The following is a 15207-nucleotide window of genomic DNA, read 5'->3' as shown; positions in this document are numbered from 1 at the left end:
CCAAAAAAGCTACACACAAATTAAACACAGGAGAATACTATTTTATATCTGAATTTTCTGAACTCGTTGAAGAAAATAACTAAGCTACAACCTCTCCAAGCAGAGGAGGCGGCGTGCCTGGGACCCTGTTGTGAGCTGCGGAACATCGCATGCCAGGGCGGACAGCGGGAAAGGGCACCTGCAGGCCAGGCCCCCAGGAATGGCGCCGGAAATCCCCGACGAAGCCGTAACAAACGTGAATGAGAGGCTCAAACTGAGAGACCCCTGCCAGAAGCAGCCAGGTTTCAGGATTAAAATAGCATCATCTGCGATGTAAATCAGCCGATTGTGAGGCAGGCACGCCATGAGCATCTCTGCAGGGATCCACTCGTGGTCCAGGCGCCCATCAGAAAGGGCGGCACCTTTCTCAGCAGGTTTAAGTGAAGCGCTAGAAACAGCGACATTCACAGAGAACAAGACCAAAGCAAACGGACAGAGCTCTTTTGTAACGATCGCCCGAGGCAGCCTCAGAAGCAACCCCGTGCCAGGTCCTCCAGGACACGCTGTCTCCACGCCCGGAGAGCAGACCCCAGTGTGCTGTGACCTCCGAGATTCTTCCCTAAACTGGGATGAGGCTGGCCTCTCTCCACTCCCAGTTCTCTCCTGTCTAGGCAGAATCAAAATCATTCTCATCACTCTTGTGAAAGACCACCTTCCTGCATCTGAAGCCAAGCCCCCCGCTCTCCTCCCTGCTCGCTGCTTGCCCCCAACACCTTCACCTGCTGCAGAGGAGCCTGATCTCCAAATCAACAGTCCCTCCCAACACGGTTTGGATGTGTCTCCTCCAAATCTCAGGTTGAAATGTGATCCCCAATGTTGGAGGTGGGGCCTGGTGGGAGCATTTGGGCACGGGGGCGGATCCCTCGTGAACGGCTTGGGCCACCCTTCGGGTCATGCCTGAATTCCACCTCTGAGTTCATGCCAGACCCATTTGTTAAAAAGTCTGGCACCTGCCCCTTCTCTCTCTTGTTCCCACTCTCACCATGTGACATCCTTACTTCCCCTTTGCCTGCGCCATGATTGGAAGCTCCCTGAGGCCCTCCCCAGGAGCAGATGCCAGTACCACACCTATTGTACAGTCTGTAGAATCATGAGCCAATTAAATGTCTTTTCTTTATAAAAGATCCAGTCTCAGTCATTTCTATAAAGCAGCGTGAGAAGGGCCTAACACAGAAAATGGGTGCTGAGGAGTGAGGCATTGCTAAAAAGATGCCTGACAATGTGAAAGCAGCTTTGGGACTGGGTAACAGGCAGAGGCTCGAGAGTGTGGAAGGCTCAGAAGGAGACAGGAAGATGAGGGAATGTTTGGAACTTCCTGGAGACTGGTTAAATGGTTGTGATCAAAATGCTGATAGAGGAATGGACAGTGAGGACCAGGCTGCCAGGTCTCAGATGGAGATGAGGGAGTTACTAGGAACTGGAGCAAAGGTCACCCTTTCTGTGCCTTAGCAGAGAGCTTGGCTGCACTGTGTCCGTGCCTGAGGGCTCCATGGAAGGTTGAACTTAAGAGTGATGACCTGGGGTATCTAGTAGAAGAAATTTCCAAGCAGCAAAGTGTTCAGGATGTGACCTGGCTGCTTCTAATAACCTATGGTCAGACGTGGGAACAAATAATGACTTAAAGTTGGAATTTATATTTAAAAGGAAAGCAGAGCATAAAAAGTTGGAAAATTTGCAGCCTAGTAATGTGGCAGAAGAGGAAAAAGTGTTTTCAGAAGAGGAATTCAAGTGGCTTGTGGAGCAACCACTTTCTAGAGAGACTAGCCTGACTAAAAGGGAGCCAGTGCTAATATCCAAGAAAATGGGAAAAAGGCCTTGAAGCCACTTCAGACATCCTGGGGGAGCCTCTTTCCATCACAGAGCCAGAGGCCTAAGAGGGAAAAATGATGTCATGGACCATGCCCAGGGCACCAATGCCCTGTATCACCTCAGGAGGCTGCTCCCTGCAAAGCCCCTGCTTCGGCTCCAGCCTCAGCTCAAAGGGCCTGAGACACAGCTCAGGCCACCACTCTGGAAGGTGCAAGTCATAAGCTGTGGCAGCTTTCACCTGGTGCTAAGCCTTAAGGCACACAGAATGCAAGTGAGAAGGAGGCTTGGCAGCCTCTAGCTGGATGTCAGAGGATGGGTGGGAAAGCCTGGGTGCCCAGGTGGAAGCCTGCTGCAGGGGTAAAGCCTTCACAGAGAGACTCTACCAGGGCAGCGCTGAGGGGAAATTTGGGATTGGAGCCCCCAAACAGAGTCTCCACTGGGGAACTACCTAGCAGAACTAAGAAGGGAGTCACTGTCCTCCAGACCCCAGAATGGTAGATACACCAGGAGCTTGCACCCAGCGCCTCGAAAAGCTGCAGGTAGTCAGCTCCCATCCATGAGAGCAGCTGGGGCACTGCGCCCTGCAAACCCACAGGGATGGAGCTGCCCAAGGATCTGGGAGCCCACCCCTTGCAGCACTGGGCCCTGGATGCGTGACATGGAGTCATAAGAGAGTGTTTTGGGCCTTGGAGGTTTAATACCTTCCCTGCTGGCTTTCAGAATTCATGAGCCCTGTAGCCCCTTTCTTTGGGCCAATTTCTCCCTTTGGGAACGGAAATGTTACTCAATGCCTAAACCACCATGGTACCTCGGGACTAAATAACTCGTTTCGATTTTACAGGTTCATAGGTAGAAGGAGATGAGTCTTGAATGAGACTTAGGACTTTGCACTTGAGGCTGGAGTGAGTTCAGACTTTGTGGGGCTGTTGGCAGGGAACGATTGCACTTTGCAATGTGAGGACATGAGATCTGGGGGGCCGGGGAAAAACGATATGGTTTGGGTGTCTGTGCCCTCAAAACTTGTGCTGAAATGTGATCTCCAGTGTTGGACCTGAGGCCTGGTGGGAGGTGTTTGGATCATGGGGGTGGATCCCGGGAAGAATCTTTCCTTGCCTCCTCCAGCTCCCGGGGTTCCTGGCAATCCTTTTACTCTTGGCTGTGCTCACATTGCCCCGGTCCCTGCCTCCACCCTCAGGCAGCCCCGCCTCCACCCTCAGGCAGCCGTCTCCCGTCTGTCTGTGCCTCTTCTCCTCTTCTTATAGGGACATTGGTCATATCAAAATTAGTCCCAACTCTACTCCAGAATGACCTCATCTTAATGTGTTTAATTGCATTTGCAAAGACACTATTTCCAAAAAAATTCATATGCTGACATTCCAGAAAAGACATACATTCTGGGGGAGGCAACATTTTTCAGCCCAGTACAATCCACTGTCTCCCCCAAATTTATGTCTGTCCCATATGCAAAATAAACTCACCCCATCCAAACATCCCCCCAAATCTTACCCATTCTGGCATTGATTGTAAATCCAAAAGTCTCACCTAAATATGATGTAAATCCAGTACGGGTGACACTCCACATATGTCCCTCCTGGGAAAAATGCCTCTCCACCTGTGGACCCATGAACCGAAGAAACAAGTTGTCTCCTTGTAAAATACAAGACAGTGACAGGAATAGGATAAATATTCCCATTTCAAAAGGAATATATTCAAGAAAAGAAATGGAGAGGTCATCAGTTTATGGGAAGTTTGCAACCCAGCAGGGAATGTTCCTCCCTTAGACTCTACAGCCTGAGAATCCTTGTCTGTGGAACCACGCTCTGTCCTGTGGGCCTCCAGGGCAGCGATCCATCCACTCTGGTCACTGCATCTCCATCCGTCCTGTGGGCCTCCAGGGCAGCGATCCATCCACTCTGGTCACTGCATCTCCATCCGTCCTGTGGGCCTCCAGGGCAGCGATCCATCCACTCTGGTCACTGCGTCTCCATCCGTCCCGTGGGCCTCCAGGGCAGCGATCCACCCGTTCTGGTCACTGCGTCTCCATCCGTCCTATGGGCCTCCAGGGCAGCGATCCACCTGCTCTGCTCACTGCATCTCTAGCTCTGCCCTAAGGTCCATTATTCCTTCATTCCATCTTATTGCTCTCCTCTGCAGAACAAGTTGGCATTGTTTCTGCTGATATACAATTCTCAAGGCCCTGACAGGTCTCCTATGTAGCTACTGGGGCTATCACCACTAAACATGAGGGTTCTCGACAGATCCTTTCTGGACAACTCCATGTCTATTCCTAATTTCCACTGAGGTGGCTGAAGGAGCCATGAATCTCATGCCTAATTTCTTTAGCAAACAGTTGTCCGGCCACAGGCTTGGCCCCTTTTCCTGTGCACACTTTCTGGACGGGCTGAGAATTTCCCAAGTCATCATGGAGGCTCCTTTTTGGTGAGCAGTTCCTTCCTCCATTTTATAGTTTTCTTCTTGCATTTTAGTACAAGAAGCAAGGGGAAATCAAGATATGCCTTTCACATTTGGCTTGGAAATTTCCTCAGCTTAACACCCACATTTATTTTTTGTGATTTCCATCTTCCTTTCAACAGTAGAACATAGTTCAATCAAATTCTCTGCATTTTGTAAGAAGGGTGGCCATTGCTCCAGTTTCCAATAGCTCGTTCCTCATTTCCACCTGAGGGTCCACAGCTTCAACATCCGTATTTTACCAATAGTCTCCTCAAGATGATCTAGATTTTCTCTACCTCACCTCTAAAAATTCATCCCCCCTGCACCCAATGCCCAGTTCCAAAGCCGTGTCCACGCTGCTGGGTGTCTGTTGCAGTAGCCCCCCTCTCTCAGCTCCCAGCCTGCACCCGTCTCCTGGGGATGCCACAGCACGTTACCAGGAACCTGGACGGCTTATAGCCACACAAAGGAATTCTTCCACAGCCCTGGAGGCAGAAGCCCGAGGTCCGGGTGCCTCTGATGCTGTGCGGGGAGCCGAGGTTGGGTGCCTCTGACGCTGTGGGGGAGGACCTGCTCCCCTCTCCTGGGCTCTGGTGCTTTGCGGATCTGCAGCGTGATCTGGTGATTCCTCCCTGGAGCTCCACCTTGCAGTCTCCACCCTCATCTTCGCACGGCGCTCTCTCCTGTGCGCTCTGTGCTGTCCACACAGCTTGGCTTCTTCCCAGAGCAGGCTCCCCCCTTGCACCTGCCCTTCCTGCCAGAGTGAGCAGCTCCTTCCCAGGGCCCCAGCCCCATGACCCACTTCGTCCATCACAGTCATGGCTGGGCTGTATCCCCTTATGTAAAATTCACTTCCTTAGCAGACATCTGGGCCCAAGGGCATTGTCCCCGCTCTCCTGAACTGCCGTGCTCCTTCTGAAGGATATACTGGTGTGTGAGAGAAATAGCATATGATTTTTCTCTTTTCTCTGTCCCTTAGGCTGGAGTGCAGGCTCACTGTAGCCTCAACCTCCTGGGCTCAAGCAATCCTCCCACCTCAGCCTCCTGAGTAGCTGGGACCACAGGTGCGTGCCACCACGTTATTTATTTATGTTTAGCAGAGATGGGGACTCACTATGTTGCCCAGGCTGCAAACTCCTGGACTTGAGCGATCCTCCCACCTCAGCCTTCCAAAGTGCTGGGACTACAGGTGTGAGCCTCTGTACCCGGCTGGCAGGGTATGACTTCCAGTAGAACAGATGCACCTCTTGGGGGAAGGATCTGTGACTCTGACAAACTGCCCAGCATTTCTCTTTCCTGTCTCCACAGCAGGGTCAGCAGTCAACGACGGTGAAGGTGAAAAGACCACACCTGTGCGGGCTCAGCCTCGTGGCTAAAACATGGAGCTGGCCCAAGCACCACTGCCTTCAGCTGTGGCCCTCCGTTTAACTTAGGTGCTTCCGTGCCCATTAATCACAGCTCTGGTGATTTGAGAAATGAGAGCCACGACGTCTGAGAAAACCCGGGTCAGGTAAGTGACCTGCCTTACCAGCAAACCATGCTGGTCGACAAGCCTGTGATGTGTCTATTAGCATGAAACAACGCCTTCTACTTACTACCTCTAACTGTAACTAGTGCCCTGATATTGCACTTCAGGAAATGTTATGAAAGAACAATAATATTTTCCTAAATTTTAAGAACAAATATGAGTGCTTAAAAATGAATGTGCTTTGTGAAGAAATAGCCAGATCCTGTGAGAAACAGTAAGAAAGAGTGAAGAAATGTATCCTTACGAATAAAGAAGATAAACACAGCTCCCAGCCGCCTTTCAAGGTTAACGCGGGGACCCCTTGGGTCTGGGAGTGGGCGAGGGTGTGTGCAGACACCACGTGGTGGCCATGGGAAGGCGGTCGTCACAGTGGGGGCTTCCTTCCTGCCCGTGCGATCAGATGGAAACAGCTTGTACTGCTCTGGCGCTGGGGACAGCGGGGGACATTGCTCGTCCATCTCTGTCACTTTGAAGGCAGCAGGACACTTAGGGCCCCATCCGAAACACCCCTGGCTCCTGATGGCCCCAGCACTCGGATCCCATTGTCAAGCACAAACAATCCTTAAAAATCCCTCAGTGAGGACTTCTCCATCTGGTAAAATTGAAAGTTTGAAACATACTAAGAGTAAATAACTGACTTATTTTTTCTTTCTATCAACCACAAAACACAGAGTGTCTGACTTTTGGGTTCACTGGGACACCCAGGCAGTGTGGGCTCTGGAGGGCAGAAAACAAAGAATCTGGTGGAAATTTTGTTTCCTTTTACTCACCACGCCACATGCACATCAGGACCTGCTCCTGCAGCCCCCTGTGATTTTCACTGATACTATCTGACAGGCCCATCTGCTCCTCTCAAATGGGCTCTAACAGGAGTGTCAATCAGGAGTCATGTTTATCGGATACCCACTCATTAATTAATCAACTATTTGACTAGCTAATTTGTTCCCAACAGGCATCAGGGACGCCCAGAAAGCCACCTGTCAGGAGGACATGCAGAGGGAGAACCAGCCACGGCCCAGGCTCTCTGCTCCAACTGGCCTGGGGGCAGATGGCCTGTGTGCAGGAGTGTGGGGTCTCAGAGGTGCCTGCACTGCACCTGCCCTCCAGCAGGCCTGGCGAGTTTAATAGGAAACACCAAAAAGTGAAGGCACCTCCAGGCTCAGAGCCGCGAGTGCCATGCCACGTGGGCAGTGACTGTGTGGACGCCAGGTCAGACCTGGTTTGAATGTGGGCCGGCTTCTCATTCTGGCAGAGCACACAAGAATCTGGTAACATCACTTTAGAGAGAAAGCATCAGCAATTGAGTGGGGGTTGGGAGACTTTTTAAAATTAAATTTTATTCATTTCCAGATTAATATTTCAATCACTGGCATACATTGCTCTAAGCCTTAAAATTTAATTTTTAAATATTAAACATGATCGACAACATTTAACTTGATAGGCCATGTTTGCCATTTGCTTTATATTTTGTTTGTAACCTATGTGTTTGCCTGTGTTCAGCGCATAGATATGAACCATGGAATGTTGACTGGTGAAATGAAATCGTCTGTTGTAGAGACAAACATTTTCCAACCTTTCAACACTTCATGGGTTGTTTGAGCAAAAATTCATAGTTTTTTGAAAATGATGTTATCACATCAAACTACCAGTAGATTGATACTCGGTTTTCAGCAGCTTCATTACAGATATATTTAAAATATTCATGCATTACAGCTTAACTTAAATAATTTATTCAGGACTTCTTTGAAAAATTTAACTTTGAGTGATAATAAAACTTCAACCAAATATGCATTTTGCAGACTTTCAGGCCCTTGGGTATAAACTCGAGGGCAGGTTGAATACAAATATTCTCAAAAAAGATAAGACATGGAAAGATCAAAATGTAGATTATTAGATCAGAATTCACATCAAACAGTTAAGAGAGATGATTCCGAGCTGAGGATAAAATACTTCACATGTGCCCAGGAACAATATTGCTACAGTTTTTCCAAAGTCATTGATCCCTCACTGCTGGGGTCAAATGCCCAAAACTAGTTCCCCCAATGTACAATTTCCATGTGTGTGATTTGACTGCTTCACTGGCATTTATATATTTTCTTATGAAGAAAATATCTAGTAAAGATGGACTATTCTTCAATCGAATGCATTGTTTCAAAACTCCACTGTAAGTAGTGATTCCAGACTGTCCCCATCTCAGCCGGGGGTAAGAAAAGTTATGAGTAGGTGCATGAGCAAGTATCAGATGGCAACAAAGTCCACTATTTAACGTCATCAGTCAGAAGAAAAACGTGTTTGAAAATCATAAAACACAACTATATGATAGGGTAATCTCAGACCCAACTAAATTCTCAGACAAACTTTGAAGTAATTGGTAATCAAACAAAGTAACTGGGAATCAAACAAAATAGCCTATATTTAAAAGATAATCTTCATGGATTCGCCCAAGAGTACCATTTAATTATGTTCTCACTGAGCGAACAACATCAGAAGTGAAACCTATGAAACCGTTCATCTTCTTTACGTGGGATTCTTTCACTTCCTCCTGGAACGTGCTGCCTCTGTGGGTCCGCGGGCGTGCACCTGTGTCTGCACGGTGAGTGTGGAGGAGCACGCTAGGAAGACGGCGAGACGCGGAGACAGGCAGGGACACGAAATCCTCTCGTTACCAAGTCCAAAGTCACTCTTCTGAATAGCAGGAAAAATGTTGTGTGAACTGTACTTGCCAAGTGTATTTTTGGCCTTTATTTTTAGTATTTTTAGGAAGTACAATTTTTACAAGGTTTTATCCTTAACTTAATTTCTAAGACAATCTCTTCTTTCCCACACCTGTTCCCGCCACAGTCAATGAGAAGGCAACATGCTGGGAAGTCTCTCATCCACGCTCAGCTCTGTGGGGACGTTAAAACACCCGCCCACCAGAACGCTGGTCTGCGGCACACAGCACGGGAGCCCTCACCCTGGACACCGAAGGCTCCTGTGTTCTCTCACTGTGCCCTTGACCTTAGATGCACAAGATTACCTGGGACAAGTTAAATAGCTGAGATTTACATGGGAACTATGTAGTCACATATGCAATTAAAACTATATGGGTAGGCAGTAACAGAACAAAAACATGACCTAAAGCTTTCCAATTGATTAATGAAAAAAAAAAAAAAAAGATTAGAAATCCCTCAGTCAGACAGATGCAAGAGAGAGGTAAACAAGAAACAAAGAAAAGCAACCATGAAAGGTATGAGGAAAGGCATCATCTACCAGGACAGCAACGGTGCGACGGTAATGACCTCCAGAGAGAAAAAATCAATGAACTGCTTCAATACACGTGTGGTAATAATTTTAGGAATGTACCATACAGATCAATTGCATATGTAATACGTGATGTGTAATATAATCCATACGTAGACAGAGAGATCTAATTATGTTGAACTGATAGATTTATCTGGAAAATGTATCTAATTCTAATGAAAGCCCTAAGTGACTTTTCATAGAACTTTATAAATTTGGTCTAAAATTCACATGGAGGGTGGAAACACCAAGAATATCAAAGAAACAAAAGGGTAAGGAGGGCAAACAGGGAGCATCTCACAGGTGACCGGGGGCTGCAGGAAACGCCGCGATGACGGAAACCGTTTCCCAGAGTGAAAGACCCTAGACGGGAAGCGCCGCTGGAGACACAGGCGGCCGACAGCCCGACCGCAGGGGAGGTTCCAGTGGGGCCGGTGCCCATCAGCAGCGCTGAGCCACATGGAAACATCAAGAAGCAGCAGAGCCACCACTCGCCCGTCACACAAAGGTGAATCCCCGGTGGGTCAGCAGCGTAAACATGGACCTGAAAACTGTGAAAACATCCAGACTCTCTGAACAACACAAATGGAATGCAAGAAATAAAGCACAAAAAGTGCAAAGCTTAACAGAAAAGATTTTAATTTAAAAAATCTGTGACACAAGACACCACAACTAATTGAACCCCTGCCTCCAACACAGACATCCGTGACCCACTTCGTGTAACATAATTATAGAGACAAACCCCCCACCTCAGTGAGGAACAGGACAAGCTGCCTGGAAGGAAATGAAAGGAGAATAGAAACGAGTAATCTGCATGAAAAGAACCCAGAATGGCCGATTAAGACGTGGAAGGATGCCCAGGCCCATGGGAACGAGGAGGCGGAGGGTTGACGTGATGGGGAAACACGAGGCCTGGTGCCAGCTTCTCACCACAATAGAGACGGTGGGTGCTGGCGAGGACGGGGCCACGGACTCGGAGGCCGTGCAGACTGACTGCAGATGAGCTGGGAATGTGCTCACCCCACGAGCAAACTCACAGCTCAACTGTGGGTGTCTGTTCTTAAGTCTTTCCTGCTCATTTGCTGTAAGATGAAAACGAGGGAAGATAAACTTCACCTGACATCTGTGAATGCAAACCGGCCACCATTCAGACCAGGACGTGGAGTGACATTTGATAAAGGGATCCACACTGACCAGCATGGGTGCGTCTCCCAAACAGAAGCCACCAATGGCACCGCAGTTCCGTGAGGACTCGTGTGCCACAGCCTCTGTGGTCTGTGCATGTTTAAAGCACAGAGCACAGAGGCATATCTTCATCTTACACCTGCTTTGTGCTTTCATAAAGATGGGGCAGAGTTAGAGAGGGGGACAGAGAGAGACAGAGACAGTGAAACAGACGGGGAGAGAGAGGGGAGGGGCAGGGACAGGTGCACTGGGGGCACTGGGGCACACGTGCGTGTTGGGACAGCTGATACCAGCTTCAGGTCAGAGGTGACCTGTTAACCTGAAAACCTTGGGACCGCAATGTCCCCCCGAGACTGGGAGGGAGCCAAGTGACTAAAGAATGACTCAGACAGGTGCAGCTTGGCGGCTAGATGAATTTATTAGGATGTACATGGGGGCGCTCCTGGGCGGTGGTGGGTCAGCCCTAGAGAGCCGTGCCACCTCCCATATCTAAGCTGCTTTAAACCTAATTTTCTGGCTCTGCTGACTGCATTCGCACTTTGACCCTGCTTTCCTTGGTGGGTTCTCAGGGACACCTGCTCCTCAGCTGGGCACCACAGCCTTCCCTCACCGCCTGGCCTTCTGAGTTCCAGCAGCGGACACACACCTGGCGGGGGAGACCCATGCAGGGTGGGGAGGAAGAGTGGGTGCTGAGGTTTCGGCTGTCTCTAATGCCCTGCTCCTTTACAATTAGAGATCTGAAACAAATGAGACTCTGTTGATACCCAATTATTTGTTTGTTGGTCAAATGGATGTTCAGTAGACATAGATATATGATTTAATCTATATTTCAAGTTTTCTATAATTTAAAAAATACACTGCACATTTTACAAAGTAAAAAAAGTTTTTAAAAAGTCAAAAAAATACCTTTTACAAGGTAAACACACACACACACACACACAGTTTTGTTTTGTTTTGTTTGACAGGGTCTCACTCTGTTGCCCAGGCTGGAGGACAGTGGTACGATCTTAGTTCACTGTAACCTCCACCTCCCAGGTTCCCCTGCCTCAGCCTCCCTAGTAGCTAGGATTACAGGCACATGCCGCCAAGCCCGGCTAATTTTTGTACTTTTAGTAGAGATAGGGTTTCACCATGTTGGCCAGGCTGGTCTTAAACTCTGACTTCAAATGATCCATCCTCAGCCTCCCAAAGAGCTGGGATTACAGGTGTGAGCCACCACACCCGGCCTACAGTAAGATTTTAAAAAGTCAAATAATATGCCTAAAGTTGCTTCAAAACTATGAATGATATTACAAACACATGCAAATGATAACTTACTGTTCAAGATAGAAATGATCAGATTGGACTAAAAAATCTATAACAACACACTAAACAGAAGACAAAGTGAACATCACCAGCATCAAGGTAATCATGTACGAAATACACTTTCTCTTTTCTAGTAGCAAACCAGCGTATTGAAATAAAACTACTCAACTCCGCCATCCTAGTACAAATGCAGTCATAACCAGCATGTGAACTCATAGGGATGGCTGCATAAATAAAACTTTACTGACAAATACACCAGGGCTTCCAGACGCGGCCTGCAGCCCATGGTTGGCTGACCCCTGCCCAGAGCCAACGACGCCCTGGCTGCATGACTGAAACTGCCTTTGCAAAAACTATAACTGAGGAAATGACGACAGTGAAAGAGATCAGACCTTTCTTGCTTCTAACTTCTAAGCTGTCCTTATTCATGCCTGGCAGAGGCTGAACTAACCTCAGGCAGACATTTATAGTTCAACTTTGAAACAAATATGAAAACAGCTCTTTCCCAAAATAAACCTCCTTCTTGCCTGTGGACCAGTTTGCCTTTGCAGGACTAACAAATTAGCTGCAAGATGAGAAATTACGATTTAGGGGCCATGGAGCCTCCGGCTGCAGGGTCTGAATCTCTGCAAGTTGCTCCTGGGAATAACATCACTGCTGTGAAACCTAAGATCAGAGAGGTTTTGCAGACCCTGGGTTCCCATGCAGACACCAGCTAACGCCACCCACACCGCGAATCTGGCTCAACCAGTTCTGTGATCCCACCCAGGAACAGAAGACAGCAAGAAGAACCCACTTCCAGCCCTTATGATTCCATCTCCAGCCTGACCAATCGGCACTCCCCACTTCCCAAGCCTCACCCACCAAATTATCCTTAAAAACTCTGACCCTTCCCCACGTTTCAGGGGAAACTAATTTGAGTAATAATAAAACCCTGGTCTCCTGCACAGCCGGCTCTGTGTGAATTATTCTTTCTCTATTGCAACTCTTCTGCCTTGATAAATCGGCTCTGTCTAGGCAGAGGGCAGGGGGAACCCGCTGGGCAGTGACATTAGCGACTCGAGGGCATCCCTTCATGGCTGTGGAAAAAAGCCAAGTCCTGGCTGTCACTGCCCTTCCACAAAGCGTATTCTTTGGAAGTTCCCACCACGAGAAACAGAAGCCCCATGTGCCAAGGGTCTTGCAAAGACAACTGCATCTTTGCGACTTTTTTCAGGGGAATATAATTAACACTGGGATCTTCTGACAAACTGGGACAATCTCCACAATGGTAGAAGAAAAAGAAGACAGTTTTATGTTAGAATAAACACTAAACCAGAATACGACATGCATCACAGGTGACTTGCTAAGAGATTGCAGAGACAAGAAACGTCACCTTCACATGGCCAGCAGGTGCAGCCACCACACTCATTCTCAGATGGGCGAGAACTCGGACTCAGGTGAGAGGACACCACGCCACCACTTGCCACTCATAGCTCACCCCAGATTTGTCTGGCAATTGGGATGGCCATCATTAGTTAACTGGTTTTATCTGGAAGGAAAAATAAACTCTTACCTTTACAACAGGAGGTGGGTTTGCAACTTTGAGGCCCTGCCAGCTGACTCTAGGCCCAAACCTCCCAGGGAACCTGGAGCTGCCTTCCTGGACGACTGTTTCAAATGGATGGCTCCCAAGTCCTTGAGAAAGACATTCCTGGGCTGTAAAACTGTCACGAAGCTTATTTAGCTTTTTAAAAGAGTTGTACACATTTCAAAGAGACAAAGAACTTTCAATTACAAGTTTTACAGTAAATGCTCTGAGAAAAGGTTCCAGGGCTCTCTCTTGTTAATAATACAGGAAGAATTACACCACTTACTTTTAATTTGTATTTTCCCTTACTTTTTACTTGCTCTTTTAGGAAACTGGAGTCAAGGAATTCACACTTTAAAGAAAGGTGATTGATTGATTGATTGCTGACATGTTGGAATCCAATAGTGCTTGACCCACAATTTTTCGAGCAACTGAGCATCTCTGTCCTCTCCGCCAGCTTCCTCAGTTCCATCCAAATTTGTCAAAGCTGCAACCTGCCAGGACCTCTTCCAGGAGCCTGGCATATGTCCCTAAAGAAAATCAGAGCTCACCTCTGCCTTGGGAGCTTAACAGTCAACAATGACATGAAAAGTAAAAGTCAGGTGATGGGTGCTACAGGCACGGAAAGCAGAGCAGGTTACAGGGGCCAGGACGCCTTGGCTCAGGATGAAGCTTCATTACCAAATGGGGGCGGTGGGGTAGGAAGGTTTCCGTGAGGGGCAGAGACCTGAGCTTACGCCGGAAGGTCAGGGTGAGGCGTCTGGAGGGACAAGCAGAGCGGGGGCCACAGGAAGAGCGTGGCTCTTTCTCCGGCTGAACCAGGAGTCGCTCAGGGCTCTGATCTATGGAGTAACCGGATCCCTCACGGCTCAATTGAAAGCAGACACGGACTCCAGAGCAAGGCCAGGTGGGACCAGGGAGAACCTCAGAGGCCACCACTGCCACCCGCCAGGGAGGCATGGATTGGACTAGGCTGGGCCACGCTGGCGGCCCAGGGAGCGCGGGGGCCTGGCCGGGCTAGTAAATTGTGAAGATAAAACCAGCAGGTAGGAGGTGAGCATCAGAGAAGCCAAGAAAGTGCCCAAGGTCTGCCAGGAGCGATGGAGCCGCCTCTGCCCCTGGAGGGGAGGAGTCCAGGCTGGGTTTCAACACGTGGACTCTCGATGGCGGCAGCTGAGGAGATCCTGTCCCGAAGGCTAGGCTGAAAATCGCCTCTGGATTGGGAGCAGCCTTGGCTGAGGCCTAAGCCCAGGCCTCTGAGGTCTGCAGGGAGGGGCTGTGGCGGGGAGGGGAAAGGGCTGGGGACCAGGTCCAGGGAAGAGAGGGACGCAGAGGGCCCAGCAGGCCCCGGGTACCAGCCAGGGCTCCTCAGAGGACGGCAAGCACAGGCGGTGCAGGCATGAGGCGGTGCTGACGGGAGCCGATCCACATCACCATGGAGACCCCTCTGCAAGCTGGAGAGCTGGGGGAGCCTGAGGAGTCATTCAGCCCGAGTCCAAAGGCCCGAAAACCAGGAGCTCCGGTGTCCGAGGGCAGGAGGAGCCTGATGTCGCGGCTCAAGGAGCCAGAGGAAAAGCTCAGCCTTCACGTGGGCGCAGAGCGCCCGACCCAGGGAGAGCCAGCTGCAGAGAACTGCGCATGCTCTCAGGACAACACGCCCAGTCGCAGCCAATCACAGCATCCAGGTGTCAGCCAGTCACAGCAGCTGAATCTCAGCCAATCATAGCAGCTGAATCTCAGCCAATCACAGAGGCTGTGTCTGGGCCAATCACAGCAGCTGGGTCTGACCCAATCGCAGTCACTGAGCCTCAGCCAATGGCAAGGTCCCGGCTCTAGCGCTACCAGGGCCCTCGCGCCCACCGTCCTCTCTGCTTCCTGAGGCCACCTCCTTTCCACCATCCAGGCTCCCGGCCCTGGGGCAGCCCTGGTGGCTCTGAAACTGGATCTAGGGCTCTCCATGGAGAGTTCTTCTTTGCTATATTGAGCTCTGTTGAATTCAGTTTTTCTAAACTTTTTTTGTTTTTGAGACAGTCTC

At 49.3% G+C, this 15207-nt stretch overlaps 1 protein-coding gene across 5 annotated transcripts in view; it reads right to left on the bottom strand.

The window, feature by feature from the left end:
* The window catches only part of LOC123568013 (uncharacterized), a 39698-nt gene extending 24896 nt beyond the window's left edge, over positions 1-14802 (bottom strand). For 2 of the 5 annotated variants that reach the window (XR_010580209.2, XM_065526436.1), the window contains exon 1: positions 13158-14802. The gene's annotated coding sequence lies outside the window, so the exon portion shown is untranslated. Of the gene's footprint in view, positions 1-7141; positions 8516-13157 lie in introns of those variants that run through there. The other 3 variants (XR_012420986.1, XM_065526438.1, XR_006691230.3) reach the window with 3 other exon arrangements.
* Positions 14803-15207: the final 405 nt, after the last annotated feature.

This window comes from Macaca fascicularis, chromosome 12, assembly GCF_037993035.2.
Source record: "Macaca fascicularis isolate 582-1 chromosome 12, T2T-MFA8v1.1".
Lineage (NCBI taxonomy): Eukaryota > Metazoa > Chordata > Mammalia > Primates > Cercopithecidae > Macaca > Macaca fascicularis.
The sequence above is the reverse complement of the archived record's forward strand: the minus strand, read 5'-3'. Positions and strand labels throughout refer to the sequence as shown.